Source organism: Hyla sarda, chromosome 1, assembly GCF_029499605.1.
Source record: "Hyla sarda isolate aHylSar1 chromosome 1, aHylSar1.hap1, whole genome shotgun sequence".
Lineage (NCBI taxonomy): Eukaryota > Metazoa > Chordata > Amphibia > Anura > Hylidae > Hyla > Hyla sarda.
Window position 1 is genome coordinate 403,675,222 of NC_079189.1, and position 9,952 is coordinate 403,685,173.

General features: G+C 42.6%; 1 long non-coding RNA gene and 2 other non-coding genes across 4 annotated transcripts; all 3 read left to right on the top strand.

Annotated features, from left to right (window-relative positions):
- The first annotated feature begins 598 nt into the window (after nucleotides 1-598).
- LOC130277617 (uncharacterized) lies at nucleotides 599-9,705 on the top strand. Of its 2 annotated transcripts, XR_008845496.1 has the most exons (7): nucleotides 599-703; nucleotides 1,068-1,112; nucleotides 3,790-3,859; nucleotides 4,685-4,751; nucleotides 6,002-6,072; nucleotides 6,832-6,898; nucleotides 9,553-9,705. It is a non-coding gene; the product is annotated as an uncharacterized LOC130277617 (long non-coding RNA). The 2 variants fall into 2 exon arrangements; XR_008845492.1 differs by lacking the exon at nucleotides 599-703 and having other exon boundaries at nucleotides 727-1,112.
- Nucleotides 4,478-4,619, top strand: LOC130345852 (small nucleolar RNA SNORA79). The gene has a single exon (XR_008884304.1). It is a non-coding gene; the product is annotated as a small nucleolar RNA SNORA79 (small nucleolar RNA).
- LOC130345864 (small nucleolar RNA SNORA79) lies at nucleotides 6,624-6,765 on the top strand. Its single transcript, XR_008884305.1, has one exon. It is a non-coding gene; the product is annotated as a small nucleolar RNA SNORA79 (small nucleolar RNA).
- Nucleotides 9,706-9,952: the final 247 nt, after the last annotated feature.

A 9,952-nucleotide genomic window follows, 5' to 3' on the forward strand; every position in this document is an offset into this window, starting at 1 on the left:
GGTATAGATGTCAGAACATGGCACTGAACAAACTTTGATTTTTACTATAAGATGAGAAAAAAAAAACAATATCCAAGTTTGGTATGGTTGGCATCATACTGGCCCATAGAATAGAGATAACATGTCAGATATACCGTATTGTTACATATATCGTTTTTCTGGTTCTATAAAACATTATATGATAACATAAAGTGAGCCAATGAAAAGTACATTTTGTCCCACAAAAAATAAGCGGTAATACAACCGGTCATTGGAAAAATAAAAATAAAGTAATGGGTGGAGGAAAACATGAATCAAAAAAAGTTGGCAGGGTCAAAATTGGGTTAAAATCCACAGTGTCACCAAACCCTACACCAGGTTTTCCCAACCAGGGTGCCTCCAGCTGTTGTAAAACTACAACTCCCAGCATGCCCAGACAGCCTTCGGCAGTCTGGGCATGCTGGGAGTTGTAGTTTTGCAACAGTTGGAGTCACCCTGGTTGAGAAACACTGCCCTACACACAAACTAAAACCCTGAATGAAACTCCTCCCACATGTGACTGATAATCACGTGCTCATGACATCATCAAAGGTCCTTAAGCCTGCAAGGTTTTATAATGGACCGTAGAGAACGCCCCGCCCCGCCCCTTCCTGCGCTCCTCCTCTGCTGGTATATAAAGGCGGGAAGACGTGTATTTCTTCCCTAGTTCCGTGTGTTCCTGCAGGTGAGTGTGTCCTCTGGGGGTTGTAGTAGTCTGGGTAGTTGAGCGCTGTCGGCTCTGTGCTATTTATAGGTGACCGGTAGTATTGCTTGTAGTGGTGTAGTCTTCACTTCTGTCTGTATACCGTCACCGTGCTGCTCAAGGCCTGCGCCGCCATGTTTATAAGACGAGCACGTGGCCTCGCTCCCAGGGTTGGTTGTAGACCCGCACGAAGATGGTGTGTGTATAATAGCCGATAACTTATACCGGAATATCGGTATAAGTTATCGGCTATCGGTATCGGCCCTCAAAATCGATATCGGTCGATCCCTAGTGTGTGGATATATTGAAGATCGTTTGGGTTTGTTAACTTATGTTTGTATCCTAGGTGATTAGGTCTCTAATGGAGCCGGAGAGCCGTCTTTACTTGAAGGTAAGTGATCAGTATATCCCTGCTGTTATGTCTTATACATACCACCTGCTCAATCTAATTTCTATACATTTTGGCCTTATTGTTGTATATTACTAAAGTGTAGTTGTGGATCTCTGCTAGTGTGACCTGATGACAGTATGGCAGCCTTGATATTGTGACAGGTTTATTATAAGGGGCAATCCAGCATTGGGGAGTGGAGCATGCTCTTCCATACTGATCCTTAGGCCCCTTTCACTCTACAAAATGTCTCCGTTTTCGAAGTTCAGAAAATCGTCAGTTACAAAATCCTATACAGCCGTTAGAAAAATCCCATAGACTATATATAAGGGGATTCTCAAATAGCTGTTAACCCATTTTAGCCCGTTATTATTAACCGTTTTGTGACGGAAGACAGTAATGGGAGAAATGGCTCATGAACTATTTCTCATGTTACTATATTCAATCACAACATAATGGCCGTTAAAATGGCTATTAGAAAATCCCATTTATCCTTTGGGATGGAGTACTCTGTTTTTGCACTTTTGTGTTTTCCTCACCTTTAAAAAAAAATCCTAAACCTTTCAATTTTGCACCTAAAAAATCCACACAACGTATTTTTTTGCGCCACCAATTCTACTTTGTAATGACATCAGTCATTTTACCCAAAAATCTATGGGGAAATAGGGGGAAAAAATCATTGTGCTACAAAATTGAAGAAAAATGCAATTTTGTAACTTTTGGGGGCTTCCGTTTCTACGCAGTACATTTTTCGGTAAAAATGACACCATCTTTATTCTGTAGGTCCATACGATTAAAATGATACCCTACTTATATAGGTTTGATTTTGTTGCACTTCTGAAAAAATTATAACTACATGCAGGAAAATTTTGTTTTAAAATGGGAATCTTCTGATCCCTAGAACTTATTTTTCTGCGTACGGGGCGGTATGAGGCTAATTTTTTTGTGCTGTGAACTGAAGTTTTTAGCAGTACCATTTTTTTGTATTGATCTGACTTTTTGATCGCTATCTTTTCATGATACATAAAGTGACTAAATACGCTATTTTGGACTTTGGAATTTTTTAGGGGCGTACGCCACTGACCATGCGGTTTAACAATATATTTTTATAATTTGGACATTTCTGCACATGGTGATATCGCATGTTTATTTATTTTAAACGGGGAAAGGGGTGATTCAAACTTTTCAGGGAAGGGGTTAATCTTTAATTATTTCCATTATTTTTTTTTTGCGACATTATAGCTCCCATAGGGGGTTTTAACACTGCACACACTGATCTTTTACACTGATCAATGCTTTGTCATAGGAAACCATTGATCAATGATTCTGCTGCTTGACTGCTCATGCCTGGATCTCGGGCACTGAGCAGTCATTTGGCAATCGGACAGCAAGGAGGAAGGTAGGGACCCTCCTGTCCTAGATGCTGTGATTTTACCGTGGCAATCCCAAACAGCCCCCTGAGTTGACCAGTATTTTCTCTTTAGATGCAGCGTATAACTTTGAATGCTGCATCTAAAGGGGTAATAGCCACCGCACTGATCAGTTTCATGGGCTATTAGCCACGGATCCCGGCTGTTGTGGCCCTGCGTTATAGAAAGGGAGTGGGAGAAGGGTGTACAGGTATGCCCTCCGTCCCCAACAGGTTAAATATTAACTATCACCAAAACTATATATTAAAAAATGGAGCCACACAAATGAAGTATATCTCTAAAACTATTTCATTTTTCCAGTTTCCCTTAAAGTGTAAAAGGGCCTTTAGCTATTGCGTTCTGATCCTGCACTGGTCAGTGGTGACCGGTCTTAACTGATAACTAGATGAGTATGTGCTGCACGGATCAGAAAATACATATAATAAAGCAGTCCTGCTCACTTATAACCTTTCATGGCTTTAGCATTGAGCCGATACTGCATGGTTTGAAGTGTGGCTTCAACAAAGTCACTTAGATATCTTCATGTGCATATTTTTGTTGAAGGTTTTGATGCCCATTGACTTCAATGGGCAGAAAGATCTGCAGCAGAAAATATGCATGACCACAACCTTCCTACATGAAATCCATTCAGCTATTATGGAGCTAAGTGTAATTTAACAGGGATCACTTGCTAGATTATGTACAGGTTACTGTGGGATGCTGCAGTCAGATTCCTCTTAGTCTCATGAAGATATGTGCGGCCATTATGCCCCCACTGCCAGAATAAAACAAATGGGACTTGCTTGCTGCTATTGCCGCTCCAGATCTCTACTGCTGTCGTCTTCCTGGTCTCTGCTGTCAACTTATCACTGAGGCTTAGCTTGTTGTTGGCTACAGCAGTGTGATGCCTTGAGACCTGGACACCAATGTCGGTCGCACCGCCATGTAGCCTATGTCGGCCTGCAGTGTGACGTACTAACAGGAAGAAGCTGCAGGTGAATCCTGTCTTGTATTCTAACATAATCTTCAAACCATGCAGTCTAAATGTCTGCTCAGAGCTTTCCTCCTCAGACCCAGACTACAGTAGACTCTTGGTAATGCCACCACTAGTCAGAGCCTGCAGTGATGAGTTTGCATAGTCCGTGTTTCACCTGAAAACCAATGATTATGATCATGCCCTGAGCAGGCTCTTCACCTTGTAGCCTTTCCTCTGCACTGACAGCAGCAATAAAAAGCTGACTTCTTAACTACTTAATGTTCATTCCCTATAGATGTGTGCCTGGAGACCACAATCTTGTCAAGATCCATGTGCCTACCAACAAAGGTGACTTGTACATTCAGGTAAGAAATATGCTGTAAAATATCAGTGTGACCAGGATTGTGTAAACCACTTCATTAAAGGGGTACTCCTCTGTTCAGCATCTGGAACAAAATGTTCCGAGCCCTTAGAGCTGACGCTGGGAGCTTGTGATGTCATAGCCCTGCCCCTTAATGAAAGTCTGTGGGAATGGTCATGACAGCCTCCCATAGACTTGCATTGAGGGGGCGGGGCTGTGACATCACAATCTGCCAGCTCTAAGCATTTGGAACAGTTTGTTCCAAATGCAGAGCAGTGGAGTACCCCTTTAAGTTGAAGCTAAACATGCATCTATTTGCTGTGTATACTTAGACTACTGGGGTGTAAAAGCCAATGACCTTCATTGTGTGAACGGGAGTGATTGTCATTTGGGCCATTGTTTAGCAGGTATTCACCCTTTCTGTTCTGAAGAATGCTGTGGTGGACTGTGCTACTCAATAACATATGTAGTATGTTTATGCAAATGAACCCTTTCTTAAAGGGAACCTGTTGCTTCAAATGCCATTCAGTTTCCCTCCCACCCAGAACTTATAGGGTAGGGTTTCACATGCTGGATTTTCTGGCAATATCTGATAACTGTACAAATCTATTGTGTCCACAATCGACAGCTGTTCCTCTCTGAGCCCCAAGTTATGGACTCAGGGATTTTAGGCTGTCGTAGATAAATGTTGCCTTTTTCACTCAGTGTGTAATGGTGGGTTGGCTGCCTCTTTACACTTCTGAATTTTGCGGGGTAAGACAATCCTAATGTGGCAGTATGATGGAGGTGTGGGAATAGTGCTCGTTCCTAAACAGGCTTCTTGTTGCAGGATGTGAAGTGAAATGACTGGTGAATCTACAGCTGGTGCCATCTTGCACTAAAATGTCTATTGAAAGGTATGCAGTATAACTCTAAGACTTTAGTTAAAACTTTAGCTTGTACCTATTGACATTTTATTCAGAAAATGTATTCAAAATGTTTTCTGTGGGGGTGAATCAGGTCCCTGACTTGCCTTTAAAGGGGTTTTCCAGGCTGTCATTAGTTATGGCTACCCATTCACTATAGCTTGGGTTGTTATAAATGTGGTAATAACGAATGTGTAGGTTTTTAATTTTATGCTGAAATTTGATATTGGACATTTATGTATGGGGTTAAGCGCAGTTAAAACAATACCCAATTCTTCAGTTACTATAATAGTCAGTCTGTTTAAATTGTTCTCCTCGACCCTATAACATTTCTCTATAGGGCTAAAAACCTTTTGTTTTGAAAACACTTGAGTTTTTTGTGACAACCTGCATTTCTGTTCCAAATTTGTGTAGATATTAAGTGTATATATTTGGTGTAGATATTAAGGTATAAATTCCCGCCCAGCAAATGGTCCCCTGGGCAGGGGCTTACACTTACCAGCTCTGTTCACTGTGGCCCCAACAGCTTGAATGACAGTTGTCGCTCTGCTCCCTAAGCAGACGGAGAAGAGCATTGACTCCATCAGGCATGGTGAGGATAGCTATTCTAGCATATAACGCATTGCCGAGCAGGTTATAAGCTAAAATATGCTGATTGGTTCCCTTTATTTTGCATATTGCAGGATTTTGCTGTATTTTAGGAATAGCTGAACAGATGAGAACAGTTTTTTACCCAGGATCACACACTTGCTACCTATATATTTAGTTTAGGGGGTTGATCCTCTTGGCTGTAGCAATTAACTACAGATACTACCTGTCTCTGCATAATCTGAAATACGGCTTAAACATAAGTCACTTGAGCTTTTCCTAATTTTATGATCTGATATAGCTAACAATAGTGGCTCTTGTCCACATTTCAGTGGAAAATGGCCCTTGGCAAAGGTGAAACCTGAGAGCCAGTCTTACTCTGCCATTGTATGTGGTCTTCCTGTAGTGGTCACACACAAACTTCAGCAGCATAATGCAACTGTCTAAATGTGTCGCCCTCAAACCCAGACTACAGTAGACTCTTGGTAATGCCACCACTAGTCAGAGCCTGCAGTGATGAGTTTGCATAGTCCGTGTTTCACCTGAAAACCAATGATTATGATCATGCCCTGAGCAGGCTCTTCACCTCTTGTAGCCTTTCCTCTGCACTGACAATAATAAAAAGCTGACTTCTTAATGTTCATTCCCTATAGATGTGTGCCCGGAGACCTCAATCTCTGCCAAGATCCATATGCCTAATGACAAAGGTGACTTGTGCATTCAGGTAAGTGTTAGAGAACATGTCATGTTGACAATGCAGTTGTTTGCTCAGCTTCTCAATTTAGAACATGCAGCCTGCAGATAGTTTTGTTGGAAACTTCCAAAAGGGAGTAGGGGTTAGAAAAATGGAGACTCCCAAGAAAAAGCACCACTGTCCATGGTGTGTGGTATTGCTAGTCTCCAGTGGAAATGAGCTGCAATACTACCCATTGCTGCACATTTTCTAACCCATTGAAGTCATTGGGTAGCAAAATATGCAGCTGAGGTCCACAGCTACTAGTGGGCTTGCAGCTATTGCCATGGCAATTAAACCCTTTGGATCTGTATGTCTTCCTTCAACTTTCCATTGTTCACACAAACTTTATTTGAGGGGAAATAGAAGAGGCAAAATTGGTCCTGCAAAAAACTAAGGTTCTGTAAAAGAGAAAATGAGTTATGGCTCTTAAAGGTCAAGGGAAAACAAGTGCAATAACTAAAATTGGCAAGATTTAAGGGGTTTAACATGAATGGGTTGTCTGGCAATATCTAACTGTACAAATCTATTGTGTCCACAATCGACAGCTGTTCCTCTCTCAGCCCCAAGTTATGGACTCTGGGATTTTAGGCTGTCGTAGATAAATGTTGCCTTTTTCACTCAGTGTGTAATGGTGGGTTGGCTGCCTCTTTACACTTCTGAATTTTGCGGGGTAAGACAATCCTGAAGTCGCAGTATGATGGAGGTGTGGGAATAGCCATCTTTCCTAAGCTGTTTTCTTTTTTGCAGGCTGTGAAATGAAGCTCGACTGGTGAAGAATTTACAGCTTGTCTTGCACTTGATTTTCTATTGAAAGGTATGCAGGTTAACTCTAAATAAACCTCTAAGGGGGAGACTTATCAATACCTGTCCAGAGGAAAAGTTGCTGCTTTCATTTTTGACAAGGCCTCTGAAAAATGAAAGAGCTGGTTTCTGTGGGCAGCTTGACAAATTTTCCTTTGGACAAGTTTGATCTCCCCTTGAGAAATTTTTTGATTCAGATGCAGAACTCCAGATCCCAGCCTTCCCTCAATAGTTTTCCATACTGACATTAGTTATGACTACCCATTCAGGAAGTCAAAGCTCCCCTGATCTGCTACTGTACTAGTCATCCTGATGACCTTTGCCTGAGCAAGTAGTTCCTACCTGCAGAAAGCAATGGAAAAGCACAGGTAAGCATTGGATCACATGAGGATATTATAGCCCTTTCTGAAGTCTCGGCTCAGAAAACTATTTAACATGAGTACCTGTCATTAAACCATATCTTAACTCAGGTTATATTCCCTGACTACTCCTAACACCCCCAAAATAAATTAAATTCTGAGTTATTAAAATGCTCTCATACCTTTGCCCCTGGCAGGAGGCCATAGGTGTTTCCCAGCAGGTGCAAAGTCACTGAAGCCTGTGAAAGCTGTGCTCAACAGTTTTTGGTCTCCTGCCAGGATACCAAACTATTTGACTTGCACAGGGAACAGAGCCACCTAGTGGACATTTTTACAATCACATTAAAAACATAAAGGTTGAACTTTAAAGGAGTAGTGCAGTGAAAAATAACTTCTTCCCTATCCAAAGGATAGAGGATAATTTATAGATTGCAGGGGTCCAACCACTGGGACCCCACAATCTCCTGAACTGGGCCCCAGCAATCTGCCAGAAACAGGCGTGCTGATCCCCTCTGGAAGCCACAGCTAACGCCCCCTCATGTATCTCTGAGATATATGGAGGGGTAATGTCAGCCGCAGCTTCGTGCAGGGGTCAGCATGCCCCCTTCCTGGAGACTGCAGGTCCCTGTTCAGGAGATTGTTGGGTCCCAGCTGTCAGCCCCCTGCCCCAGATCTGTAACTTATCCTCTATACTTTGGATATGGATAAGTCATTGTTCACTACACTACTCCTTTTTAACATCAAGTAAATAGCAAAGTAATACAATATATTTAGTTTGGTGACAGGTACTCTTTTTTTAAAGTGTTTGCTATCATTAGTAAGAAAATTTAAGCTTCAAATTTAAGTAATGGGGCAAGGACAGAAATACCTGCATTTTGTGCCAAAAATAAACATTTTGTTTGAAATTCTCAGATTTGTGACCAAAGTGCATGCTTTTCTAGCCCTAAAGCAGCCACGTGGAACCTATATGGTGCAAGTACACAAGTTCATGAAATGAACAGAAACAATTTTAGACACAGGCCCCTAGTGGCAATTTTTTAAACCCATTTTTCACATATTCAGCAATCATATCTTTATGAAGTGTATTAGGAAAATGGATAGAATCAACTTTTTTTTTTCCATTCCTTAAACTAATGACAGTAATGCTTTAAGTTGTCTGGAGGATCTTTTTACAAACTTTAATTTGCTTAATGTACTTCCCCAGTAATCAATGCACTACTGTAGTGCAATGTGTTATGCTTATAGGCAATCGATTAAACAGTGTCTTTGGAAGAGCCAATTACATGTGCATCCATGGCAAACCTAGGGACCTTGGAAGCTCCTCAGCACCCAGCTATTGTGTGGCCATGCTGCTAATTTAAGAGCCCCTCTGTTACATGTTGTGGTCAAAACTAGGGATCGACCGATTATCGGTATGGCTGATAATCACGATTTTGGGCATTATCGGTATCTGCAATTATCTTGCTGATAATGCACCGCGACCGCCACCCCCTCGACCCGCCGCACCGCACCTCCGACCCACCGCAATCCCCACCGTGATGCTTGGCGGTATACCAGTATGGATTTTTTCCTATACTGGTCGGGCCCCTCCCCCACCCTCCGAGTCAATAAAAAAAATTAAACTTACCCGTAATGGGGGTGGTCCAGGCCATCCTTCCTTCATGTAGTGTCCGGGGGCATTCCGGGTGGTCCGGTCCGGGCTGTCCTTCTCCCACGGTCTTCTTCTCCACTCCGGGCAGGCTCCGGCCTAGTACGCTGCATAGATGCCGCTACGCCGTGCGCACGGGCGTCACTGCGCAGCGATGTCTATGCAGCGTACTAGGCCGGAGCCTGCCCGGAGTGGAGAAGAGGCCCACCGGAGAAGGACAGCCCGGACCGGACCACCCGGAATGCCCACGGACACTACAGGAACGATGGATGGACGGCCCGGAGCACCCTGGCAGGTAGGGGAGAGAAGCGGGGGCTGGCGGCGGCCTATGGCCCCGCTAAAGCCACTGCAGATCATTGATTTAAAGCGCCCGCTTTAAATCAATGATCTGCAGGGGGTTAAATAGCCGATAATTTATACCGGAATATCGGTATAAGTTATCTGCTATCGGCCCTAACCTCCACCGATTATCGGTATCGGCCCTAAAAAACGATATCGGTCGATCCCTAGTCAAAACATTACTGCTGCATGTAGTTAAACTGCCAGGAACATGTTTCTAAGCTTTTTAGTGACAACCCATTAGTAATCACTAAAAATATGGGCAATGTAAGGAGTAATGTTTACATGCTCACTTTTAGTAATTCATTGCTTGCTTTTTAGATGGAAAACCTCAGGCGGAGTGCTGCAGTGATCTCTGAAAACATCAAGGTGCCATCTGTCTGGTTGTATTAAAATGGAATGTGGAATTGATGGAATGCAGTATTGAAAAATGTCAATAAAGATTGAAAGTAAATGTATTTTGTGATTACCTGGACAACTGACAAAGCATGCTTGTCTGACCTCTGCTCCATTCACCTCAGGGACTAAATAACAAGTCACTTCTGGAATTTGTCAATGTAATTTGGGCTCCCGACCCCCTCCACCAATGTGTTACAAACAGCATAACCCCTGAAGGACCAGGCCAACTTCCGTTTTTGTATTCCTGATTGTTTTTTTTTTTTAGAAGGGGAGGAGGAAGACAAAACTATTAAAATGTTGCACCTACAGAAAGCATATGAGG